The sequence below is a fragment of the Rhinolophus ferrumequinum genome, chromosome 14 (genome assembly GCF_004115265.2).
Source record: "Rhinolophus ferrumequinum isolate MPI-CBG mRhiFer1 chromosome 14, mRhiFer1_v1.p, whole genome shotgun sequence".
Taxonomy (NCBI): Eukaryota; Metazoa; Chordata; class Mammalia; order Chiroptera; family Rhinolophidae; genus Rhinolophus; species Rhinolophus ferrumequinum.
In genome coordinates, this window is record NC_046297.1 from 63,940,318 (window position 1) to 63,968,201 (window position 27,884).

At 45.8% G+C, this 27,884-nt stretch overlaps 1 long non-coding RNA gene across 8 annotated transcripts in view; it reads left to right on the top strand.

Moving 5' to 3' along the window:
- LOC117033825 (uncharacterized) overlaps positions 1 to 27,884 on the top strand; it is a 429,465-nt gene that overhangs the window by 234,225 nt on the left and 167,356 nt on the right. For 4 of the 8 annotated variants that reach the window (XR_004424969.1, XR_004424971.1, XR_004424965.1 and 1 more), the window contains one exon: positions 8,008 to 10,201. The exons of 1 other annotated variant lie outside the window; for it this stretch is intronic. This is a non-coding gene — a long non-coding RNA (uncharacterized LOC117033825). Of the gene's footprint in view, positions 1 to 5,583; positions 5,644 to 8,007; positions 10,202 to 27,884 lie in introns of those variants that run through there. 3 more of the 8 variants (XR_004424966.1, XR_004424968.1, XR_004424967.1) reach the window with 3 other exon arrangements.

The window sequence follows — 27,884 nt, forward strand, 5'->3', positions numbered from 1 at the left end:
CCCCACTGCCCCTCCTTCGGTCCAAGCCACCATCATTTCTTACCTGCATCGTTGCAACAGCTCGTGACAGGTCTCCCCACATCTGCCCTTGCCTTTGTACACTCCATTCTCAGAACAACCGCCAGGGTGACCATTTGAAATGGGAGCCAGAACACATAAGCTCTCTCCTTCAGAACCCCCGAAGGCTTCCCATCTGATTCAGACAAAAAGCCACAGGCCCCGTGAGGGTCTACAAGGCCCATGGGGTGCGGCCCCATGTCCGAGAACTTTCCCCGTCATGTCCGAGAACTTTCCCTCTCATGCGTCCCACCCTGCCATCCGGCCCCGTCACCTCTTAAATGCTCCAGGCTACTCTGAGACTCCCAGGATTTTGCACCTGCTGGACACTCCCTATCCTCACTGCTCACTCCCTCCCGTCCCCCAAGCCTCTGCTCAGGCTTTAGCATCTCAGGGAGACCTGCCCTGGCCACTGCACTTGACATTCAAACTCCCACACATGCTGTGACACTGGTTCCGCTCTCCCCTACCTTTATTTTCTTCTGTTGTTCTTGGCACCTTTTAATGCTCTTACAGTTTTAGAGTTGATCCATTAGTTCCCCTTATCCCACTAGACAGTCACCTCCAAGAGGGCAGGGGTTTTTGTCTTAGGCTGGAACAACACCTGTGATATGGGGGGCACTCCGTAAATATTTGTGGAGTGAAGGAATGAATGACCTTCTATCAAAGTCAGCCTACACAGGAAATAAGCCTTTATTTCAAGCGTAACACTTTTGGTCTTTGAGATAGATGTGTATTTTATAAAATAGATGTGTTTTATGTATTTATATATGCTTGAAACCTTCAAGCATATATAGGTATATATGGCATTTGCATCAAGATATATAGTGTGTGTGTGTGTGTGTGTGTGTATGTTATATGTCTCTCAAAGACCCAAATATGTTTTATGTACACAGCCAAGCAGCCGTATTTTTTCCGAAGGAGGACACTGTCTGGTTTTCCCGGCTGCCTGTCAGGACGCACTCAGGCAGCCACTCTGCAGTAAACAAGGCATTTTCAGCCTCTGGCTTTCCAGAGCAGAGAGAGCACATCATTGCCAGTAAACCTCTGCCTCACGTCTGGTTGTCCAGGAAGGCGGGCCAGTCACAGATATGGTGCATCAGACTTGAAGACACCCGTGACCACGACTCCCTGCCCATATGTCAACCTGTGTGAGGCCCACTCCAGCATGAGCTGGGAAACAGAGGGCGTTTCTCCAAGACTGCAAAGCTGGTGAATTCCCCGGTAGCTCCTCCCTGTTTCTTGGGTCAGTTTGATCTGGCTCAGGCCCACTTTCCACTTCACCAAGGCCACTTTCCCCTCCTGTCCCCGCCCCCCACACCTCTAAGCACCCTGGCTTCTTTGTGTTCCCAAAGGCACCACGTCCTGCCCCTCCAGCTCCATCTCCAGCTGAGGGCTTTGCCAGTTGTTCACCCACCTGTGCTTTGCTTCCTATAGTGCATAGAATTGGGTCCCCGCGCAAAAGACATGTTCACGTCCTCACCTGTGATACCTGTGAACGTGACCTTATTTGGAAATAGGGCCTTTGTAGACGTAATCTGGTTCCGATGAGGTCATGCTAGATTAGGGTGGCCTCTAACCCAGTGATTGGTGGCCTTATAAGAAAGACACAGATACACGGGGCAAAAGGCACATGAACATGGAGGCAGAGATTGGAGTGATGCTTCTACAAGCCAAGGCATGGCCCAGAAGCTAGAGGCTAGAGGAGGCAGCCCTACAGGTTTCAGAGAGAGCACGGCCTAGCTGACACCTTCATGCCAGGCTTGTGGCCTCGTGAACTGCGAGAGAATACTTTTCTGTTGTTTTAAGCCACCCCATTTGTGGTCCTTTATTATAGCAGCCCCAGGAAACTCACACTCTCCCCTTTCATCCTTCAAGTCTCACCCTAAGTGCCACTTCTTTGAACGGCTCCCTGGACTCTCCGTCATCACCGGGTCCCTAGTTACACACTGTGCTCATGGACTATTTCTCTACCCAGGGCTTTTCACGGGGATGGTTCTCTTTGGCAAGCTTCCCCTGGGAGAGGGCAAGTCCTCTGCCGAGCCCATGTTGTTCGTGATGCGTCCTCCGTCTCCAGCCGTGCATCCATGATGGATGAGCAATAAGCTCTTCCTGGGCGAATGCATGGCAGTCCAGCGAGCATCTTCTGGACTTGCAGATTTTCTTTATTTGAATGTTGGTGTCATAAGATCCCCAGTCAGAAGGTTGCCCTGGGTGCTTCCCCTGGAAATCCTCAAAGTGCAATTATTCAAATCAAGTGCTCAACCCATGTCACCCTCAGTTGCAGTGAACACCAGAGAGACATGAGGACCTGCGAGGACTTTCCAAGTGTGGTCCGTTCTTACTGTTCAGCCTGAATGTGTTTTTCTGCTGAGAACATGAACCAGAAATGAGTTTTATCAAATAGTTAACAAGGCATTAAATAGAAAACAAAACAAAACAAAAAAATAACCCTCCAAAAATGTGAGTTCTCTCCCAAGTACCCTCCTCCTCCACGCCTGCCCTTGCCTCCTGTTACCAGGCTCTCCCAGTCTTGTCTCCTGTGTCGTGATGAATGGTGGCCTTATTTCAGACATCTCCAAATTCTGCTCTTATTTTCCCTCCTTGGGTTTTAGTTGGAGAGGTCTGGTAGGTGCTTTTAGGTGATTTAGAATTGACATCTCCCCTGAGAGTCATCTATCCTACGGTATGTGGGTTTGGCCTCTGATGGATTCAGAATGACCTTTATTGAGCACCTACTATGTGCCAGCTTTTTTACACTAGACAGTTTTACACTCTGCACCTTCCTTTTCATTTCATCTGTCCCAGAAATCTGTGTTCACTAGGGAGTGAGCTCACTTCAGAGCTATTTGACTGATGAGGAAACTGAAACTCAGAGAGGTTAAGTCATTTGCCTAAGATCACACAGCCAAGAAGTAAGTGGTAGAACCCTTTTCAAATCTAGTCTGCCTGACTTCAAAGGTAGTGTTATTTTCTCTCTAAATGTTACAACTGGTAAAAAGCAACCCTTAATAGAAATGGCCTTATTAGCAGCAAGGGGATTTATTTTATAAAGATTCAGTTGTGCCTAGGACAGCCATGCCAGTGGTTCTCCAGCAGCCTGTTGGGAGAACTATCAACTATTGGATTCATGGGCCTGGGCCCTTGGTATCTGCTCAGGACACTCACAGACACTCTGGCTGTGTGGTGGGGGTGGGGGCAGGGGGGTCGGGGGTGGCCATCTGCTCTTGGGACTGTGCTTTCTGACTCTGGGGCATTAGGCTACCCACTTCTCTCCTCTAGCCTCAGTTTCCCCAACCATACAATTAGGACTCAGATTTGAAGAGCTCTATGCTGCCATCCTGCCCTGATAATCTAGGGTTTTAGCATCCTGGGGGTGCAGCTATCACTTTTCCAAGCCCTCAGACTCAAGGCTTTCCGATTCTGTCGCGAGCCCGTGGGCTGCGTGGAAGGCATCCTTGCAGGCCCCTCTGTCAGAGGCCACACACGCGCCATCTCGCCTCATGTCCTGCGCCCACATTCCCTCCCCTCCCGGAGTCAGTCCTGCTGGCATCCCTGGTGCTTCCCTTGGAAACCTTCAAAGTACAATTATTCAAACCAAGTGCTTAGCCCATCGCCCACGTTTCTTAACCTCGTGGAGTTTTCCATGTTCTCCTCTGTGAAACAATCTCAGAGGAGTGTAAAACCTGCCTCATTGGCTTACTGTGAGGATGATGAGATGAAACAATAACCCTTGTTCTCTTTAGAAAGTGTAGTCTTGGCCCAGAAGTGCGGACTCTGGAGCTAGGTGAAGATGTTCAAACACTGGCTATGCCGCCTACCTGCTGTGCGGGTTCGGGCAAGTTGCTTTACTTCTCTGTGCCTCGGTTTCTTCTTTTGTAAAGTGGGAACAGTACCAACCTATCTATTGGCTACTTATGAGGGTTACATGAGTTCATGTTTGTAAAGCACATAAAATGGTGTGGGGCATCTAATAAGTGCTACCTAAGAGTTAGCAATTATGATTAGGTTATCTAATTCTCAAATCAGCCTACCGGACGGGGTACTGTTAACTATCCTCATTTTATAAATGGGGAAGCTCAGTAACTTGAACCCGTGTTGGCTCGCAGCGGGTCTTAACCTTCAGCTATACCGACTGGCAGAAATGAGGGGGCATTCTATGCTTGGGGTTTAATAGTCTGCCATCGCCATCTTGAAATTCATAATAATTTTATCTTTGACTTTGTGCTTCGTAAGTCAAGTCCTGCCTCCTGAGACCGTCTCACCTCCCCGATGAGCTCCTGGCTGCCCCTCACTCCCCCGCTACCTCCCGCCTGCCCTTGCCATACCCCGCCTTTGCCCTCTGCTTCTGGTGGGCACCTGGGCACAGGCATGTGAGGGGCCGCACTCACCTGCAAACCTCCCCAGCCTGAGGGAGCACGGCATCAAAAAGCAAGTATAAAACCCCACGTCAAATCAAGACAGAGATGGTGGAATAATGTCCAAAGCTTTTCTTCTTCTTCTTTGAACAAGTCTTTGATGAAGGCCAGAAAGGTGGCACTTTTGCCACCTCCCAGAAAGATGGCTTCCCTAAGGCCTAAGGCCGTTGCACTATTTGCATCCAAAATGTGAGCTGCTTCCCAACTAGCAGCCCTGTTTGGTAACGGATGATAGGGAAATCTTTTTTTTTTTCTTCTTTTGCTATAATCCTCAGATGCAGAGTGTTTTATTTAAAAGACACTGTGGGCAATTACTTCATGCAAATGGGGGCACCTCTGTGCTGGCAAGGCTGGAGCCGGGCCGTGGAGGTCTGGAAGGTGGACAGCACGGGCCAGGCAGGGGGCCACCAGGGAGGCCCTGCCCGCTGGTCTCGGCCACTCTTCGCTGATGCCCTCAGGACTGGTGGGAGAAGACTCAGGCCACAGCAGGAGGATGGGGAGGATGACAGCCACGAAGGGCAGAACCTCAGAGCCACGGGGTGGGAGCTCTTGTCTTGTGTGTCTCACATGTAATGGATGAGGCTCCTTGAGAGCAGAGCAAGAGGCAACTCTGGGCCGACCCTGGGACCACTGCAGGTCTGTATCCAGTGAGAGGCCCCAGATAGAGCGGAACAGCCAGTGTGCTCTGCTGGGAGCAATGTCTCCTTGCTTCTATGCAGACCACAGCCCATCATGCAGATGGAACATTCTAGAATGAGGGAGGGATGCAGGAAGAGCCCTCTAGGGGAGGCCAGTAAGGGGAAAGATAGCCTGGGATTAGATGGAATTTGGGGGTCAGTTGGGCCTCAGCGAATTTCCTTATCTTGGGAACTGGCCTGTCTTCAGGAACCCTCTGCCAAAGCAGCCTGGCCAGTTTCATGTCCACAGCTGCCTTGGGCATCTTTAAAACCCCCGGACGTAGCAGCTTAGGCTGTGGACCCATGGAGGTATCCGTGTGTCCTTATTATTTAGTAAGCCTGTTCTGAACAATAGCTCCCCAAAGTTACCCTCCCCTAGGAATAACATCTCCAGCCAGCTAAACACACCTTTTTTGTTTTGCTGTTTACAGGAGAAAGAGTAGAAAAGGTTGGGGCCAGAGCACAAAAGACTCAGCTGAGGGTTCCTTTTGGTGAGTTTTCCCCATCTCAGAGAGGGACCTGACAAATGAGGTTCAGAGTCCCAAGGATCCCTTTGAACTCCCCACCTGCAGTTGGATTATTTACATGCTTTGACTTGTTTTCACCATTTCCCAATAGCAGTTGACATTGTCTGCCTTCTGCTTAGGAGCTTGGCCCACTTGCTGAGTGCTCTATGTACACGATCCCTTTCCAGTGTTTTCTGTGCCGATGTAATTCCCATACAGCAAAATGCAAAGATGTCCAGGATAGAGTTTGGTGAGTTTTGACAAATGTGTGCCTTTACGTCCCCATCACCCTAAGACAGGGACATAGGACACGTGTACCACCCCAGACAGTTCCCTGGGCTTCTTTCCATGCGTTCTCTTACCCCACCCTCACATAGAGGTGGCTCCTGCTCTCGTTTCTGTCATCACAGATTTGTTTGTTCGTTCTAGAACTTAAGAATGGAAGTTTTGCTGTGTTATGTCTGGTTTCTTTCACTCTGCGTCAGTGTTTACGGTATGCATCCAGGTATACCAGTAGCTGTTCCTTTGCATTGCTGGCCAATATTCCGTTGTCTGGCTATACCGAACTCTGTTTATTCTTTTATCTACCGATGGCCATTTGGGTTGTTTTTAACTTTTGGTGACTATAAATAAGCCTGCTCTGAGCTTTCACGTACAAGCCTTTTTATAGACATACATTTTGGGGAAATACCTGGGAGTGGAATTGTTGGGTCATATGCTAAGTGTATTTTTAACTTGATAAGCCACCCTGTTTTTTTCCAAGTGGTTATGTCAGTTTTGCACTCCCACCATGAGTGTATGAGAGTTTCAATGGCTCCACAACCTCACCAACACTTGGCATTAACAGTCTTGTTCATTTTGGCCATTCTGGTGGGGGTGAAAGGGTGTCTCATTGTTACAATTTGCATTTCCCCCATGACTAATGACATTGATCACCTTTTCTTGTACTTACTGTCTGTGTCTTCATTTGTGAAGTGTCTTAAGTTTAAGTCTTTTCTGCACTGGGGAGCGGATGTGTTTGTCTTATGACTGAGTTGCAAGAGAATTTAACATATTCTAGATACAAGTCCTTTGTCAGTTACATGTGCTGCCGATATTTTCTTTTAGCCTGTGCCCACACTGTCCCTTTTAGTCCTCCCAGGAACCTGACAAAGTGGCTCTTAGTATAATACATCTGCTTTGTTTTAGAGAGGCAGAAACTGAAGCACAGAGAGGTTAAGTGAAATGCCCAAAGTCACACAGCTACTCAGTAGCAAAGTGGAACTGCAGACCCACTTGTGTGTGACTCAGAGCACTGACATCTAGAAAATCCCAGGGAGACTCTCTCCACACACGAAGACTTGTGTCTCCTTGGCGGCTTGGAGGGGCGTGGTTCTCAAGCCAGTGCCCGGGCTGGGTTATTTCAGTTCACACTCACTCCCTCTGCCTCACACATACCAGACCATCCTGGGAAGTAGGCGCTCCCAGAACACAGTTGGGAGCTCACCGTCTTCTTAGAGGATGCCACAGGGCTCGGGGCTTCGAGCTGCTCTGATGAAAGACAAACTGCGGGTATTTTTATGGGCCTCCAAGGATGCTGACAGGATAACCTCCTGCCAGGAATAACAATGAGGGGCCCAGGCGAGCTCACTGCCAGCCTTGCTCTGGGAGGCATCGGTGAAGGAGGCGAGCCAGGCAGTGGGAAAGGAAGGGGGCCTGCAGTGGGAGGGCACGGCTGGGATATTTGTCCACAGCTGTCTCAAAGCTTCTGGGCACCCAGGGACTCTGTGCAGGAAGGGACCCCCATGGCAGACCAGGCAAAAGGCTGGGAGGTTTTGTGAGGGTGGAAGCACAGCAACTCCAGTTGTCAACATGCTGGTCAGAAGAGCAAGCCTTCACTGACCACTCCCGATGTGCCAGGCGCCGTCTGCACTCTGCCTCCCTATTAGTGCTTTGCGTTTACTAGCTAAATGCTTGTAATAACCCCACGAGATAGGTGTCATTAAAATGCCCGCAGGAGGAAACGGAAGTTCAGAGAATTTAAGCAATTTGCCTAACGTCACATCATTTGTAAGTGGTTGAGGAATAAATAGAGGGTTAGCTAATTCTAACGCCAGTCACTTAAATCCTATGCTCTGCTGCCTTTTGGTTCAACAGACTTGTGTCAGATTCCTACTTCGTGTCAATCACTACTTTAGGTGCCTTGGTCAGGGGAATTTAATGCTGAACAAGACCTGTGCCTGTCTTTCGGTAGTAGAATGGGTGGAATGGTGCCCTCCCCCACCCCCACCCCCACCCCGCAAAATATGTCCACATCCCTGAACCTGTGAATGTGAGCTCATTTGGAAAAAAACTTTTTTTTTCTTCCAGATGTAATTAAGTTAAGGATCTTGAGATGAGATCATCCTGGATTACCTGGGTGGCCTTAAATCCAATGACAAGTGTCCTTACAAGAGACGGGGAGGAGAAGACAGAGAGAAGAGGAGAAGGCCTTGTGGAGACAGAGGCAGAGACTGGACTGACGCAGCCACAAATCAAGGAATGTCTGGAGCCACCGGAAGCTGCGAGAGGCAAAAGATTCTCCCTGGAAGCTTGAAGAGAGTATGGCTCTAGCATATTCTGTTCGTTAGACGTGAGTCATTCAGTCCAGCCCACACACTGGAGAGGATTGTGCAAGGGCTTGAACACTGGGGGCAGGATCACTGGGGCCATGTCAGAGGCAACCTCCCACAGAAGGCAGCAGTCCCACCTTCCATTTCTCTGGCTCTCCCATGGCATCTGGCTCTGGATTGTACATTGACCGTGTGTGTGGGCTACTGAGCTAGACTGTGTGTACACACATCACATGACGTAGTATCATTTCACCCTCACATGAACCCTCCAAGGAGAGGTGTTCACCCTTATTTGACAGAGGGGATAACTGAGGCTCAAAAGATGAAGGCCACACAGTAGCCCTGGAAGTGGCTTTCCCTTGCTTATACTCTATTGGTCAAATCACAGTCACATGGCCTCAAATTAGCTGCAAGGGAGCCTGGGAAATGTAGTCTTCCCCAGAAGGAGGAAATGGTATGGTGAGCACACAGCTGGTCAGGAACAGGCTGGCACTTAATCTCAGGTGCTTTCCCACTTCATCTCTGGCCTTTTCTCTGGCTCAGGTGCGTTTCATGGGCTTTCTTACATCAACCAGTGTCATGGGACTTGTTTTTTCCCCCTTAAAAACTGAAAAAAGAGTAGAGGAAAGAGACATGTCTTGGGTGCATCAGCCCCCTTTATTTTTGCCAGCAGCCTTCACCCATTTAGAGGCCCAGGTGCACAGCTTGTCAGCTGCCCAGCACTTTAAAAGCTCCCAGTGTATATGCAGGGGTTTCTTGCAAGAGTTTTACTTCCACCATCTTTAGCAATGCAGGGCCGCCCTCTCCAATATTTGAGGAGCCCTCTAGTTACTTCTCCTTCAATGCCTAAGCCCTGGACTCAGGGCCACAGAGGAGCTCCAAGTGCAAAACCTGCTGTTCCAGCCACTCCTGCCCCGCTGCTCCAGGCTGCTCCAAACACAGCTCCAAATGCAGCTGCGTCATATGCCTGCAGTTTCCAAATGTCAGGCCTTGCTATACCGTGACATCTGTCTGAAGTCCCTCTCTTTCCTCCAGACTCAACTCGAATGATACCAGTGCCATGAAGTCATCGTCAGTCGGTCATCGTTCAGCTGGCCCTCATTTGGGAGCAGAGGCATAGACGTGCCTCTTTGTCTATGCCTGTGGCTCACAGGACACGTGCCGTGGCCTGTGTAGACGCTGAAGGCCTCTGCCCATGCCTGCCTCTCCTTGTAGAACGTGAGAGGTTTAAGAGGCCTTTGCTGGCCTCTTCATTACCTGCAAGACTGAGTCCAGAAGTCGTCCTGTGAAATGCCAAGCCCTCGCCAAGACCCAGAGGTGAAGAGTAAAGACTCTAACATTGGTTTGAAGCCCAGCTCTGCCACTTGTGGGCTGGGTTACTTTGGGCAAATTCTTAGCTTCTCTTTATCTCAATTTGCCCATCTGTCCAGTGGGGCGAATAATGTTGTGCATATTCGATGAAATAATGCACCGAAAGCCCTTGCAACAGTGGCAAGCACATGGAAAGACACTCAAGAAATGGCAACCATCTTTCTGTTATCATTACTTTTGTTATCACCCTCCTACCTTTGTATGCAGCAGCCACACCAAGTTACTTATTTGTTGACACTTTTGATGGTCTTGCATGGGCCTTTGCTGTTACACTTGATGTTCCTTCTGCTCGGAGGTCCCTATCTCTCACCAGTTCATTCATTCATACCTAGTCAGTCATTCGTTTAAGAGAGTTTTTGCTGAACTCCCAACTACTCATCCTGTAGACCCATCTCAGTCCCCTCTGTGGCTATCCCCATTGGATTTACCACCCGTTTTGAAGGTCTGTTTACTTTTCTGTATCTCTGTGAACTTGAGAGCAGAAAAAATGCCCTTTTCCCCACTGAGTTGACTGCTCTGAATCCAGTTCCTAATTTCAAATCTGGCACCTAGTAGGAGCTTAATAAATTTTCTTGAATTAATACGTGAATGTTGCTTATCTCTGAATCTGTCCCTACTGCCTAGTGCACGGCAGGTATTCACCCAGCACTCTTTTCTCTTGCACGAAACCAAATCACTGTGGATTCGTATCACCTAAAGGTTCTGGCTGGGGGAGGGGCCAGTTTTAATGTGCAAGAGGACGACATTTGCACTTGTGTCCCTTGGACCACGTCTAGAATCATCAAGAATTTCTCAACTTCCAGGTTTGCTGACCCACTTCAGACTATGTCTCAGGGTTTCCTGGAACCCCATTGTCAGTGCCTGGAAATCAGGGAGGCAGGGAGACAGAGGGAGAGGAAAGGAGGAAGAGAGGGAGGGAAGGAGGAAGGTAGGGAGAAAGGAATGGAGGAAGGAGGGAAGGGAGGGAGGAAGGAAGGAAGGAAAGAAGATAGGGGAAGGAGGGGTTCTTCCTCATGGTCCAACGTCTTACAGATGAAGATTTGGGGTCAAAATGATTTCCCCACTAGTAGAATGGTGTGAATGGCAACATTTGGCCCAGACACTCCCTCAGGCCCTTCTTGCGTGAGTTTGATTTCTTTGGCAGCTGAGGTTTGGTCTTGCTTTGCCAGGTGGCTCTAGAACTTAACGTGCCCCCTTTCTATCTCACCTTCTGCAATGACTCGGCTTGTCGGCCTCTCGGGGGTGGCAGGATGGGAGGTTTGCTTTCCCCGGGGGCAGGATAGAACTCTTTGTGCTGGTGATGGGCTTCCTGCAGAAGGTGATGCAGATATTGGGATTTGGAGGGGCCCAGTCTGACTTCCCTCCCATGTGGCCTCGTTAGAGGGACACATGGACTATTGCCTGTTTCTGTCATGGAGGGACTGCATACGATTTTATAGACATTTGTTTCTTTTGTTTCTAATACTGTTTATAGGCGGTTGTTTTGATGTCATCCCCATTTTGATTTCTTCTTATCAATTGTCATGCCTCGAACCATGCACATTTTCTGGGTGTCCACTTTTCTTTCCCCTTGTGAAGCAAAACTCATAGGAATTGAGATTTTACTATGTGGCAGAGACTTTGCTTGATAGTTTCACACCTGTTGCCTCATGTATTCTTCACAATAATCCTGCAAGGTAGACATTATTAGTTCCATGTTACAGGTGAGGAAATTGTGGCTCCGAGATTTTAATTTCACAGAGCTGGTAAGTCTTTTCGTTGCATGTATAATCTGTCTGACCTTCAATGGCCCTGCGTTGTTTCTACTTCCAGGTTGTTTTACAGGCCATTTTGGCATTTGGTTTCCTCTGCATCGCACACTACAGGCCTAGACCACGGTGCTTGTATTTCATGGTCTTCTGTACTAGATGCTTCTGAACATGGGCTCGAGCACTAACTTGTTTGTAGTCATTATTTCCTGGAAGGAAAAAGAATGTCCACTTATGTTTCTCTTCTTTTATCTTTCCAGACCCTTTGGGGCCGATTCTCTGTGGCTCTTTTGGGATAGATGTAACCGAGAAATCAATATAGCTGTTAGATTAATCCATGGCAACCATAACGTCACGGCCTCTCCTGGCCTGTGATGTTGACGGAGATGTCAGAGCCAGGAGGAGGGTGGTATTTCAAAGAAGGGACGGGAGGCTGTGAAGTGAAGGGGAGAATTAGAAGCCCACGGCGCTTCACATAGTGGAGGAGAAATTGCAGGTGGCTGCCTCTGGCATAATCAGGTCTTGCTTCAGGTGTGTGTGCTTCAGAGAATGCAGTGGCTTGAGTCAGGCATGGCAGGGGGCTCTGCAGCGCTCAGGCTTCTGGAAGCCCTTCGGGAAGCTGGACTCATCAGCAGTGGGGCAGCAGCCTGAGCAAGAATCTCTCTCCTTTAGATACCAGGTTCTCAGCACCTCCAGAGGTCGGGGTGGGGGCTAGGGGGAAAGATACCATGGGATTTCCTTCTTCCAGTGGATCTGGCCTGTTTTATTATTATTATTATTATTATTATTATTATTATTATTATTACCATTTCCTGACACAAGGAGAGAGGTCAGCCTTTATAAGCACAGTGCTTGCTTCATGGAAAGCACTCAAGGTATGCTTGAATGATACGTAGAATGCCACCTAGGTGTCAGCTGCTGCTCTAGGTACAGGGTAGCTGGGAGGGGTGGGAGTTCTGCAGTGAAAAAGGAAAAGAAAAAAACAAGACCCTTGCCTTCAGGCAGCTCACATTCTCTTAGAGACGAGGAATTGAGCTGAGCTATTAACTTGAATTTCCTCTCTCCTACGGAGGTGGCCAGCTGCCCCCAGAATCTCTTCTTTCCTTTATAGAGCAGTGGTTCTCAACCAGGGGCAATTTTGTGCCCCCCACTGTCCACCAGAAACTATTTGGGAATATCTGGAGACATTTTTGGTTGTCAGGATGTGTGTGTGTGTGTGGCTAGCATCTAGTAGGTAGAATCCTAAGATGCTACCAAACATACCATGTGCCACAGGACAGACCGCACAACAAAGACTTATCCAGCCTGCAATCCCAACATTAATACAGGTTGAGAAAGCCTGAGAGAGAGATAAGTGGCTTTTCAGCCAGTGGGTGCATTTTCCAGCTTCCTGTGCAGCTAGGTGTGGTTGTGTGGCCAGTTCTCACCAACGGAGTGTGAACAGAAGTGCTGTGCCAATGCCTTTTAAGAAATGGATATGCCTCATTCCCTTCCTCAGGCTGGATAAAGAGAGCAACGAAGTTTCACGTGACAATGGAGCCACGTGGGGCCCTAACTCACCATGTAGGGAGAGCTGTCTGCTATTCAGAGACACTCACCTTGGACTGTCATGGGAATAAGAAAGAAAATTCTGTGGTATATTAACTATAGTGCATTTTGGGATCTCTCAGTTACAGCAACGTAGTCTACTTATCTACTCTAGTCACTAAGTCTTCTGAGTCGTTCTTTAACAACAAGAACAGCTAACATTTATTGAGGACACATACTGACTCAGACACTGAGGTCTTTAAGATCTCATTTTATCTGCATACCAACCCTATGAAATGGGTGCTATTATTATCCTTGTTTTTCAGAGCAAAGAACAAATGTTCAAGGTTAAAGAGTAAGTAAGTACCATCTGGCACTTTTTTATTATTAAACTTATTGAGGTAGCTGGTTAATAACATTAAATTTCAGGTGTACATAATTATAATTCAGTATCTATACTTTATTGCATGCTCACCACCAGAAGTCTAGTTTCCTTCTGCTACCACATATTTTGACCCCCTATACCCAATTTGCCCTCCCTCACTCCCCCTCTGGTAGCCACCATTCTGTTGTCTGTGTGTATGAGTTTTTGTTTTGTTTTACTAGCTCATTTGTTACTTTTTTGTTTTGGGTTCCACATATGAGTGAAATCATATTGTATTTGTCTTTTTCCATCTGACTTATTTCACGTAGCATAATACCCTCAAGATCCATCCATGTCATCACAAATGGCAATATTCCACCTTGTATTATGGCTGAATAGTATTCCATTGTATACATGTACCACAATTTCTTCATCCATTCACCCATCAGTGGTCATATGGCAGTTTTATGCCAGATTCCAGTCTCAACCACTGGAGCAAATTCCTTTCTCCATCCTGAAGATCTCTTCATTTGGGCATTATCATCCCTGTTTGGGATTACTGTTCCCTCTTTGGTCCCTCTGCCTCCGTTTTGGACACTGTAGATAGAATGACTTATTAAAAACCAAATCTGACCCTGCTTCTTTCCTGCCCACTTTCCTTCGGTGCCCCCTCACCACCGTCAGGGTGAAGTGCCTGCTCCTTGCCGGGGCAGAGTGGTCCCTCTGTGATCTACCTCAGCCTACTCTACCACTTTCATCATCTCTTCCTCCTTCTTCCTTTGGCCACAAACCCTGGGCTTCAGCTGCACTGCAAGGGGAAAGGATTATTTTTCTAAAATGATGCTTGCTCTGCAGAGGGAATCACAGTTAAGACAAGCTTCCCCTGTGTATTTTCAAGAGTTCAAGCAAGGATTGTTTGACCATCTCCTGGGAACACCATTGAAAGGATTCTTCTCTTGGGTGGGTGGTTCATTCCATCCAGACAGCACTACGGGTTTTCCAAACACAGCTAATTGCACAGTGTAAGGTGAACCCAGTTTTTCAACTCTGCTCAGCTCTCAAATTCTATTTGTTCTATTAAAGCCCATATTGACTTTAGAGAATAATTTGGCAGGATTACAGTACAGCAACTTTACTCCTAATTATACTCCCTAGAGAACTCTCATGTGCAAAAGAGAAATGTAGTATTTGTATAATAATAGCATAAAGTGCTAGGCTAAATGTCCCTCCACAGGAGACTGGACAAAATAAACTTATACAAAGAGTATTATGTAGGAGTGAAAAGAAATGAACTGGAGCTACATGTGGTAATTATAGACGAATATCAAAAACATAACGGTAAGTATAAAAAGCAGAAGGCTAGATGTAGGATGATGTCATAAACAGTATCATGTATTGTGCCAGTGAGGTTCCCTGTGATAAACAGAAGGCACACTTGGAATTCTGAAGAGAAGAAACTATTTACAGTGGTGGCAGGTGTGGCAGATGGTTTCATGGCCACAGATTCCTGCCATCCCATTGTGTCGTCCCCCTTGGCTACCCCTTCCATCCAGAGGTTGGATCTATTTTTCCATCCCTTTTCTCCTGGGCTGGCTTTGTGATTTGTGTTGATGAACAGATTGTGGCAGAAGTGATTTGGAGCGAGTTGCAGAGGCATTCCAGTTTCTGCCTTCACTCTCTTGGAATGCTTCTGAAATGTAAAGAAGCTTACTGGAAGGAAAGAGCCAACCACCAGCCAGCACCAACCACCAGCCACGTGAGCGAGGCCAGCCAGGCCTAGCCAGCCCTGAGCTGACCACCAGTTGGCTACAAATGTATGAGTCCAGCCAACACCACTTTGAGCAGAAAAACTTCCCAGCTGAGACCAGCTCCAATTACTCACCCACAAGAAGCACCAGCTCCCTTATCAGAAAAACGGAAATAATAAGGGTGCCCTGCCTGCTGTGTGTTGTAAGGACCAAATGAGGAAATGCGGCGAATCAGCTTAGCTCCAGGCTTGGCACACAGTAAGTGCTCAATAAACGTTAACCGTTGGGTTTTTTGGAGGAGATACCCAGGAGACTGATTTTCAGAATAGTGTGACTGTTTTCCTCTTGGAATGTGGCCACTGCAGGAGTGCAGGCGGTGACAGGCAACCAGGTGCCCGTGCCCTGGGGATTTCAGGAGATGCTCTGTGACGGGGGTGGGGCTCAGAACCCCGGGGGAGGGGTCAGGATGGCACTGTTCTGGGGCCTCTTCTCCACGCTCCATGCAGACAGCGTGGGGTTTGGAATCAAACCTGCATTGGATTCCCGGTGCTGCCGCTGAGCGGCTGTGTGACCTCTGGCAAGACATTTAGCCTCTTTGAGCCTCAATTTCCCATCAGCTAGAGCTCATCTCACAGGAGCGTTTAAAGATCCGGTACCTTGTTACATACAATCCAGGGCCCTGAATACAAGTGCCTTCACAGGTCAGGTAAGTGGGCCTGGGGAAGACGTGGGGCAGAGCGACTGTGGAGATGTGGTGTGCATGCGCCCTGCATAAAAGCTTTCGAATTGAAAAATCATTTCATGACATTGTGTTGCAAGCCAAAAGAATGCATCTTGAGCTGCAGCTGCCTCTGGACCTTTCCCGCCGGAGCTTCAATAAATTAATGCAGTTCTGTACATACGAGGTGTTAAATAAATACGAGCTGTTATTACTGCAGACATTCCAAGTTTCACGTGCCTCAGTTTCCTCATCTGTTAAATGGGGATAATAATACCCCTTGGATCTCCCTCACACGGTTTCAGGGGCAATCAAATGAATTATAAGGACCATTAAAAAAATAAAATGTTTTTACAAATACAAAGGATGTTATTATAAAGTTTTAAAGGGATAAACATTGATGTTGGCTCATGACAAATATTACTTAAATAAATATTCCTATTCGTCAAGGACCTGGCAGGTTTTAGCCATATCCTGGTGGTCTCTGGAGTTAGGCAGGTAGGAGCAGGTGGGCGTGGAGCCCTGCCACAGTGGTCCACAGCTTTCCAAAACCATTACTTGGAGCCACTGTGGTGGTTTTCAAATATGTCCACAAAGTTTTTGACCTTTGCCACTTCAAAAGGTGGAAACACTTTTTTCCCCCTTGAGTGTGGGCTGGACTTACTTGTAACAAATAGAATACGGAGGAAGTGACGATATGTGACTGTCCAGGACAGGGCGTAAATAACTTAATGGTTTGCTCCTTGCCTTCTCTTGGATCACTCGCTCTGAGGAAGCCAGGTGCCATGTTTTGAGGACACTCAAGCAGCTTTATGGAGAGGCCCAGGTGTGAAGGTACCCAGAGAAGCCTCTCCCAAATTCCTGACCCACAGAAACTGTGAGATAATAAATGCTTGTTGTTTTAAGCCAGTAAGTTTTGAGGTAATTATTATGTCACAATGGCACCAGAAGTGGGGGAGGAAAGAACAGAGTTACACAGGCTTGCTGGGTACCTGATCCTCTGCCAATTGCTTTCACAGAAGTCATATATAAGTTAAGCCTTTGCAACCACCCCACGAAAGCATGGGATAAATTACCTCTCTTTCCCAGATAGGAGGGTCAGAGTTGGAGTAGCTTTCCCAGGCTCCCTTGCTTGGCACAAGGGCTATTGAGTTTCAGACTTAAGTCCACCTCTAGCATCTTTGCCTGGATGCAGGATCCTGGTATCATGGCTGTTGTCAGTTTTGCCCAAATCCCTGTGTAGTAGTCTCTCCCTCTCTCCTTCACTCCATTCTTTTCTCTGATGTTGAGGATGGAGAATGAGATTAAATGATCCCTGAATATTATTTGGCTAAAAGGAATGTTTAAGATAAAATAGGGTGTGTGAGGCCTGCCTTTTTTTAATAGACCCCACAGCACCTGGCACAGGTGGGAGCCACAGGACCTCTGAAGACTGACAGGAGTGTTTTCGAATTCAGCTGTCAAAGCCAGGGCAATTATCCCTGCCTCCCTGGGTGGAAAGTGAATTACAATTTTCCTTTTTAGTGGCATCTTAAGACGAACAGGCACTTTTGTTTCCACGGACAACCCAGCCTTCCTCTAAGCTAGAGGGCCCACTTGCGCTCCCTACCTTCCCTCTTTTCTTTCTACGTCTCCCTTTCCTTTCTCTTTCTCCTTCGTTGACTCAGTTTCTTCTGCCCTCTCCTCCTCCCACGGTGCTTTCCACCAGCAGCAGGGCAAAACTGATAGCCTTTGATTTCATATATCAGGAGGGACAATCCTTGCCCCTCTCTCATGGCCCTGCGGAGAGATTCTCAGAACCGTCTGGGGGCTGAGAAGTTTTATCCGACAGCTTTGAACTTGCTCTCTCTTCTAAGAGCTTGTTTTGCAAAGGGCTCAGAGCAGTGGAGCAAGCCTGGGCCCAGAGCCTGGCCGCTGTGGCATGGCCCCGGCTCCGGTTCGGAAGCCACGTGTCTGCGAGGCCACGTCTGTGCGTATTCACGTATCTGCGTGACCAACAGTGATGGTAAGAAAATGCTGGAGAGCGATCTGGTGCAGACAGATTTCTCCGCGTAGGTCCCCGGGGTCACTCAGCTGACACTTAGGCCTTTCCCCCTGAAGTTGATTTATGAACAAGCCCCTGACCCTGACGGCGGATTGGAGGCTCCTCGGGTGGAGCCCTAAGAGGCCCGAAGAGAGCCGAGGCCCTGCCGTGGGCTGGGCAGGTGTCACGGGTAGCGCATTGTGGGCCTGCCTTGGTAATTTCCATCTGTGGAGTTTCAGAAAGACCAGTATTCATTCGTCAAGCGCAGTGCTTGGGTGTTTGGAAGAAAAGAGGAAGATGAAGCTGATCTCGGAGCTGCCGGTGAGTAGTTTCAACTGTCTGCCTCTACGTGTGTATTTGTATAGTGTGAAGGTGGGTCTGTGTGCACACGTGAGCGTGCTTTCGTGTGCAGGGGACTGCGCACCCGCAATCTCTCCCTCTCCATGGGGGCGCGCAGGCAGTTTGAACAAGAGCCACCTATTTAATTTGCATCCGGCTGAAAGCTCCAGTTATAGACTGTGAGTCCTTAACATGATCAGAATGTTCATATGTTCACCTCTGAGAGGATGAGGCTGGCCTGGGATACTTGGTACCTCCCTCACACAGAAACCCCTTGGTGCCTCACGCTACCCGCCTGGGAGCGAGGTCTCTGCCTGAGTGCACATTCTGCTCTGAGAAGGGCCTTGGTGCCAGGGACCCAAGTTCAGGTGTTCATGGATTTCCAGAATTTAAGTCAGATTTTAATCAGAGTTTCGTTGTGGGTAACTGTGTGTGAGGATGTGTGTGCTTGGCTCCTGGTACATAAATACCTGACGATGCCTCTTCTCTCCCACCCTCCCTCTCACACCTCCCTGTGCCAGGGCCCGTGCTGTGTGTAGGCTTAGGACACAAAGATGATTCAGAAATAGCCCCTGTCCACCAGCAACGTCCAGTCTATTTAGGGAGGAAGAGAATCCAAGCTGCAGTCACAGTGCAGCTGTGGAGGGGGCCGCAGGCTGTCTGGAAGCTCAAAGGAGAGCCCTTCCTCTCTCAGGGCCCCATGAAAGGATCCCAGGATACGGTGATGCTTGGACTGAAGCTCGAAAGTGGGGGAATTCACCAGGTTGGGGAAGGGTGGATGATAGAAGGGGCTTTGTAAAAATAGCTCCTATTTTTCAGTGGGTGGTATTTTGGGAAGCAGGACAGAGGCATCTACTCATTTTTGGGAGACTCTTAGTTCTTTATTCAAAATGACTGAGCTGTGGCAGGGTTTTGTATTAGAAAGATGCATTACATGGAATGACAAGCCAGGCCAGGCAAACAAGGGTTAGGAGATGAGTCCCCTTTGCCGCTTCTGTTTGCCAATTTAGTCTCCCAAAGCAGGAAGGAAGGAATGTGGAGAACAGAATGAACAATTACTGAGCACCTATTGTGTGTCAGGTGACGTTGAACATGATTTCATTTAGTCTTCATCAAGCGTTCTGTAGGTAGTAGGTTGGTTAACCCCATTTTACAGCTGGGCAGACTGAGACTAGGTTAAGTTGCTTGTCCAGGCAAAGAGCAGGACCTTGAACCACATTCTATATGGCTCGACTTCCAAGCCAGTGCCTCTTTTCAACAAACCCCATTGCTGACAAGAATCTTTAATAGAGAACATAGCACTGTGGCCAGTACACTTCTTGTCAAGGATTATAAACATGGAATTCAATATAAAGTCACTATTATTCCAGAGAAAAGAAAACCCTGGATGCCTGCCCCTTTTGAAAAACTAACATGGCTTACTTAGTGAGATGGACTATTAATATACATTGTCATGACATCAGTATTTCAGGCTTGTTCTTTTGGAGAGCCAGGATGTTGTTAATTTGCATACTGCTTTGCATTCATTTGCATTCTCTCTCCATATGCAAAATCAAAGGCAGCTAATTAGTGCAACCTTGTTACAATGAGAAGTAGGCTCAGCTTTCTGTGCTAGGTCATATGGAGTCCAGAACAGGGACAAAAACCGTCCAAAGCCAGTCCTGTCCTGGATCGGACATGCTGGAGAGTTGAGAGGGAGACATACATCCTGAATGAAAAGTAGAGTGGCTGAGTATCATTATTTTTCAGATAGCGCCCCTTTGAAGTAACTATTGCAGAGAGGGTAAGAAAGAGAGGGAGAGATCAAAGAAGGTGCCAGAACGCTGCTTCAGGCAGGATTTCACTGGAGCCTAAAAGTTTCAGGTGAAGTAAGCGTGGGAATTTGGCTCTGCTACTGACCATCTGTGGCATCGTGTACTTTACGGACCTGCAGGGATTAGATGGGAAACAATGGATGTGAATGTACTTTGCAAACGTTAGTTAAGCCCCAATACACACGTGAGGATACACATGTGAGAGCTGTAGGCCATGCAACATTACGACGGAGGACAGCGCCAGGGCCACTTGGGGTCTGAGGTTCGCGGCCTTGTAGGCTCTGGACCGTGGATAGGATGGGACATCTGTCTATATCTGTGTCTATCTCTGTATCTGTACCTATAGTTATAGCTATATAAGGTAGCATTTAATCACCTAATAGGGACCAGGCCCTGGGCTAAGCACGGCCTAATCATTGGTGCATTTAATGGTCCCCATGTGCACTCTTAAGAAGCGTATATTATCATGACCCCATTTTACAGATTGTCCCCATGGCAAAAACATGCTTGCCAAGTACACCAGGATGCTCTTGCCGAATGATCAGAATTCTTTTCCTTCTGAGCAGTGATGGGTGACGTGCATGTTTTCTGTTCCTCCCCTCGCCCTCTTTTCCTGCCCTCATCCAGACGGTGGTTTTTCCACTAAACTCTTTCAGATTTGCCGAGTGGGGATCATTTTGATTTGGTCTTGGCTTTTGGTCTATGTCAGCTGAGAGGACTCTTTTCTTCTCAACTGGTCCTCTTGATTAGACTCGAGTATTTCAGCTCCGTAGTCCCATCACATTACTTAGGACCATCCGTTCTGTAAAGAGCAGCTCCCATCCACCAAGGCAGATTGCATTGCTGCTTATACTCGCTCACTGCGTCTGTCGCGGGTAGGATTGTATGTCCCTAGGATTGACACTGTGGCTTGCTCTGACCAATGACAGGTGAGTAGAAGAGATGCATCTCGCTACCAGGCAGAGGACAGCGTGTGGTTTGTCATGTCTTCTGACGTGATGCCAGGCAGTGTTCTAGATGGTCTGCTCGGTAGCCGGGTCCTGGACTGGAGGCAAGATGGAATCGATGATGGGAAATTTGTGTGAACAAGAAAAAAGTCTTCGTTGTTGTAAGCCTTGGAAATTTGGGGAATTGTTTGTTATAGGAGAATAAGGTAGCCTATCCTGCTGGCAGCATTCACTTTCCACCGAGTCTTATGAGATTTGCTGTCACAGGTTGGCCTGTCTCCTAAATTCTGGAAAGACATTATCAGAGATCTGGGAACCGGGTAGTTGTCACTGCTAATTGGGCCATTTATCCCAATGATATTGTCATTACCCAAAATATTTTGTATTTCCATTTTGGAGACTGCTTGAAAATGATAGAATGTGTTATTACTACATGACTGATACAACTGATGCGTCACAAGCGTTATCTTATTTAAACTTGGAAACAGCCCTGTGAGGGAGGTGCTCTTAATTTCCGGTTTCCAGTCGAGGGAAACAGTAACCTGTTACATAATGTCGGGCAAGGCATGCACATCACACAGCTAAGAGGAGGGTCAAGAATTAAATCCTCGTTCGTCTCAGGCACCAGCCCTAATGTCCTTATTTTCTACTCCTACTTTTTTCCCACCACGATAGACATTCACTAGCTGAGTCACACACCTTACTCATCAGAGATGACTACACATACTTCGGCTGCTTATGAAAAAATCAAAATAAGTAGTGAAGATAACATTGAACTTGACATTAGCAGATATGAGGTCAGTTTGCCGCTGTTCCTTATATGTAATCTTATTTTGTGACCTTGGGCTAGACGCTGTTTTGTCTCTGCACCCTGGTATGTTCATCTGTGAAATGGAGCACTTTGCTCGGAACACATGGTCCATGGATCTAAGTGATGGGATCCTTCTAACCCCGATAAGTGTGTGCAGAACATTGTGTGCTTGTGTATTTGTTTTCTGGGCAGAGGACTCATACCATTCATCAAGTCCCGGAAGAGATCTGTGACCCTTGAAGACGAGGAACTCGAATCCTCCTGTTTGTTGAGTACGAGCTCTCTCTTTCTCCTCAGAAGTGGGCGTGGAAGCCAGGAGAATTCAGGCTGACGAAATCACAGTTGCGGGTGTAACGTCTGTGTCAGAATTATCAAAGACTAACTGGAAGGCAAGCTGTATGTTTCATTTAAAATAATCATTAAAAAATGTTTCCGTCTCACATTCCTGTGGCTTCTTGCTGCTTACTCTGCACAGAAGCTGTTCTTTTGTCTCCCTGGCCAGGGACTGTGTCATTAGTGGTGACTGTGGGTCATATCCTATCTTAGCCGAATAATCATATTCTTTTGACTGGGATGACAATGGCTCCAGAGCTGCAAACTTAGTCTCACAGAACTGGCAAATGCGCATGCTTGAATGTGGGAGGAAAGGAAAACAGGGCAGAGAGATAGCATTCATTGAGCCCCTACACGATGCCAGGCTCTCTGCTGGCAGTTCATTCGTTTATTTAGTTATGCATGTCTGTTTCCAACCAATATTTAGTGAATACCTCTCATACTTTGGCCACTGGGCTCAGTTGTAAAGTCACCACAGTTCTGGGATTTATATTCTGGTGGGAGAGATGAACTATATTAGTAAAAATGTTAGTAAAATATATATGCTTCACATATGCTACTCCGGGACAGGACGGCAAGATATCCTGCATATTATAACCCCCATATGACAGATGAGGAAACAGAGGATTAGAGACTTGAACTAACTCCACTGGTGTTACACAGCAGGCAAAAGGCTGTCCTAAGCTTTCAAAGTTCGGTCTTTTAGACTCCCAAATCCGTATTGTGCCCCCACCCTCGAAAACTGTGGCCACTACCCACAAGGCCATCCTTCAGCTGTGAGCCATTGGGTCAAATATTCCTGAGGCTAATTGCATCCCAATAGAGATCTGAGTTTATGTGGAGAAGGCCAACTCCCTCCCCTCCTTCCCCTCCTACCATTAGTGAGCTGTGTACATCGGCTACAGGAATCTTCTCAAAACTAACAGGAAAAGAGTTGTCCTTCACCACATTTCCTCCAGAAAACACCATCATCATAAGAGCCTGAAAGGGGAAAAGGAGATAAGGATAAGGAAGATGATATAAATCAGGTCTAGACCGATGCATCCACTCATTCAACTGAATCTGAGAAAGGAAGAGGATAGAAAATGTGTGAAGTCAATGTAAAAGCAAAGGAAGGCCCAGCTTCAGCTTCTGGACGTCACACATGGGACACAGACCATGTTTCAGAAAGTAGAGAATCCATGGCAGTAAAGGGACACCAACAAGGTGTCATCTACACAAGAACCGTCTGCCAGTAGATTTTTAAAAAATAAACTATTTGACGCATTATTTATGAACAGTAAATTGTGCCTGTTGAAGTTGTACAAGTCAGTGAGTTTTGACAGAAATGTACACCTAGAAGCCACGGCCACCTCAAGATAATGAACATTTCCGTCACTGCCCCACCTCCCAGGGTCCCTCTGTCCTCTTATGGTCTGTCTGTTGCTCCCCCACCCCCACCCTCCAGCACCAGGTAACAACTGATCTGCTGTCAGTCTCCATAGATCACTTTTACATTTTCTAGAATTTTATATAAATGGAATCATACAATATGCCCTCCCCTGTGTCTGACTTCTTTCATTTGGCAAAACGATTCTGAGATGTATCCATATGTTGTAGCAGTAGTCTGTTCCTTTTTTTTAAACAGACTTTATTTTTTAGAGCAGTTTTAGGTTCTCAGCAAAATTGAGCGGAAGATACAGAGATTACCTATATACTTCCTGTCTCTGCACCTGCACAGTCTCCCTATTTTATCATTCCTCACCAATTTGCATTTTTTTCAAAGTTATCAGTAATCTTTTTTTTTTTGATGGCTTGTGTTTTTGTGTCCTAATTTTTTTTTTCCTACTTCATAGTTACCAAGATTCTTCTCTGATTTTGTCTAGTAGAAATTTCATAACTTGGGTTTTACATTTAGGTTTATGATCCATTTTGATTTAGTTTTTGTATCTGCCTGAGCTAAGAATCAATATTCATTTGTTTCCATAAATATATCCAATTGTTTCAGCATCGTTTGTTGTATGTCTTTCCTTTCCCATTGAATTGCCTTGGCATCTTTGTCAAAAATCGGTTGACTGTGTGTATGGGTTTATTTCTGGACTCTCTGTTCTGTTCCATTGGTCTGTCTGTCTATTTGATTGATGCCAATATCTGTGTCCTTTCGTAGCTTTATAGTAAGCTTGAAATCAGGCAATGTAAATTCTTCAAGTTTATTCATTTGACAAATTGCTTTGGTTATTCTAGATAGTTTGAAATTTCACGTATATTTTTATACTCTTGAATCTGGTTTACATTTTTTGTATGGGCGAGCTCCTCCTTTAGTTTGGTGTATGTTCCATGTAAACTTGAAAAGAACATGACCTCTGATATTGTTGGGTGTAGTATTCTGTAAAGGTCAATTAGGTTAAGATGGCTGGTGCTGTTGTTCAGATCTTTTATATTGATCAGTTACTGAGAGAGATGTGTTAATGTCAGTTCTGAGTATTGATTTGCTCATTGCTCCCTTTAGCTGTGTCATTTTTTGCTTCATATACTTTGACATTCTCATATTCGGGGCATATACATTTATTATTGTTTTCTCTCTCTCTCCCCCTCATTATTGACCTCTTTATCATTATCCAGTGTCTTTCAATATCTCTAGAAATGTGCTGTGTTATTAATATAGACATATTATATATTATATTAATATAGACATATTACATATTATATATCTCAATTAATATATCTCTAGCCCTCTTATGCTGATTATTTGTATGGTATTTCTTTTATCCTTTTACTTTTAATCTGTTTGAGTCTTAGTTTTGAAGTATGTCTTTTATAGGTGACGTATAGTTGGCTCTTGAATTTTTACTTAGTTTGACAAAGGGTTTTATACATTGATAGTTAATGTAATTATTGGTGAGGTTGTATTTAGGTCAGCCATTTTGCTCTTAGTTATTTGTCTTATCTGTTTTTTGTTGTTGCTGCTGCTGTTGTTTTCTTCCTTTCCTGCCACCATATTTGTTTATCAAGCATTCTGTAGTGTTTTAATTCCTTCATTTTTTTCTACGTATCTCTCTGAATTTTTGTAGTGATTTTTCTAGAGATTATAATATACATCTTTGAATTAATATTAAATTACTTCAGGTTTATCCAGAAATGTCTTTATTCCACCTTCATTTTTGAAGGACAATAATAGGATACCCAATTCTTGATTGAGAGTTTTTTTTTTTCTTTTAGTTGTACTTTGAATATATTCCAGTGTCTCTGGCATCCATAGTTTCTGATGAGATATCAGCTTTTAATTTTATTGTTAGTCTCCTATATGGAGTGTGTTGTTTTCTCTGGCTACTTCCATGATTTTAACTTTATCTGTGGCTTTCAGAAGTTCTATTACGATGTATTCAGGAGTATTTTTCTTTGTGCTTATTTTGCTAAATGTTTGTTAAGCTTTTGAGATCTTTAAATTAACGTTTTACACCCATTGGGGAAATTTGGGATCATTATTTATTCAAATAACTTTTCTGCCCTCTTCTGTCTCTGTGCTTCTTGGATTCCAATTACACAAATATTGGATCTTGCTTAATATTGTCTCACAGATCTCTGAGCTTCTATTTGTTTTCCTCAATATTTTTAATCTTTGTTGTTTGAATTGGATAGTTTCTATTGATCTGTCTTTCTGTTACATATTTGCTGATTATTTCCTTCATTACTTATTTGATCAATCTTTGATACTGTATTTTGAAACTTTTGTCTGATAATGACAATATCCTTTGCCATGCAATGTCATTTTCTATTGCTTGACTTTTTTTCTGAGTATGTGTTCCTCTTTTTTCTTTCTTTGCATGTGTAGTAATTTTTGGTTGAAAACTGGACATTGTATATAAATACATTATAGTAATCTTGCATTATATTGTGTTCTTCTGAGGATTGTTGGATGTTATTCTTTTGTAGTAAGCAGTTAACCTGCCAGGATTCAAAGGTATGTAGTACCTGATATTTTTGTTCTCTTTTTATGGCTTACCACTGCTGCTTCCTTTTTCTTTCTTTCTTTTTTTTTTTTTTTTTTTTTTTTTTTAGTATTAGTTTCCAGTGTACAAAACAATGCAATAGTTAGACATTTCACCCCCTCAGAGTGATAACCCCCTCCCCCAATCTATTGCCCCTCTGACATGGTATATCTATATATTACAATTCCATTGACACTTTTCCCTATTCTATACTCCATATCCCATAACTATATATATTAAATTATAGTTGACATATAGTATTATTCAGCTTCAGCTTCAGGTGTACAGCGCAGTGGTCAAGCATCTACACCGTCCCTGAAGTGGTCTCCCTTATAAGACACGTGCCCATCTGACACCCTACAAAATCTTTACAACACTATTGATTATATTTCCCGAACTGTCTTTCACGTCCCCGGGGCAATATTGTGGGTACTGATTTGTGCTCTCTAATCCCTTCCCCTCTCCCTCATCCCCACCCTCCTCCCTTCTAACAACCATCAGTTTTTCCTCTGTATCTCTGAGACTATTTCTGTTTACTTTGCTGATTCAGTTCTTTAGATTCCACATATAAGTGAGATTATATGGTATTTGTTTTTCTCTGACTGACTTAGTTCACTTAGCATAATGTTCTCTAGGTCCATCCATATCGTTGCAAATGATAAATTTAATTCTTCTTTATGGCCGAGTAATACTCCACTGTATAAATGTGCCATAGTTTCTTAATCTAGTCGTCTACTGATGGGCATTTAGGTTGTTTCCAAGTCTTTTGCAAATCCCCTGCTGCTTCTTTCAGCCTGGTTCCGTGGGGGCTACCCAGGTGCCTGCATAACTTGGTTATTTGCCAAGAATTTGGGCAGTGATGGGACTCACATTTTCAGTAGTTTTCTTTTCTTCTGTGGTTTCCCCCCTAATTTCTAGTTTGTCTGCGAACTTCGTGTTCTGTTTCCTGACATTTCAAGCCATAGGACTTTGGTTTCTGCTACCCAAGCTGTGCCAAAGTGAGAATAAACTCAGTTAAAACAGAACAAAACACAACAAAACAGAAAGTTCCTAGATCGTACCCATTGTAGCTGCGTATTGAAAGAGCAGACTTCCTTCTTCTTCTGCTCCCTTCATGCTTTCTGCGGCTTCTCTGCATCTCTCCTGTGCATGCATAACTGAGCTGTCAGCAAGGGATTTGGGAAGAATTTATACTCAGTATTTGCATCTCACTACTTCTGTGGTTTCCTCTTTGCCAGGATTCCTCTTTAAATTGTCACCTGCTTGCCTAGCAGCGTACCTTGATCTCTGGTACCTTGGGCCAGAAAGGCACTGGGTTTTCACATTTGAGCCATGGGGGTTGTGGAACACCCTCAGGTCAGGAAGCCACAAATTCCCAATTCTTCTCCCTAACAGTTGTGTTTTGTTTTTGTTGTTTTGTTTTTTGTTTTTTTTTCAAGATTAAACTCTCTTCTGGCTTCTGCTTTTGGATGCTTTCCAGGGTCTTTAAATAGTTTTTTGTTTCTTTTTTAAATTCAGTTATGTAATGGCCATCTGCAGGAGGATTCATGTGACCACTGCACTCCTGTCCCTTCACGCCTAATTAGATGTGACTCTGGGAAAATAATACATTTGAGACGTGCAAGGTGGGGTGAAGTGTTCGTCTGTTTCAGACGTCTTGCTAAGCTGAGTCCATTCTCTGGACTTTGGTCTCATTTCATTCCTCTTAGTCCCCTACGTAAGTCATAGAGGCTATGCCCTGAAGTAACACATCAGCTCTTGAGGTTGAGGCTCTGTGCAGTAGAGCTGGAGGAGACAGACAATACGGTGGTGAGCATAGTCCTTGCCTGCATGGAGAAGTACGTCTCACGTGTGGATGAACTTGAGGGAACATGGAATAATTCGGTGCTGAGTAAAGTGCTTCTGACCGTCACGCTACAGAAGT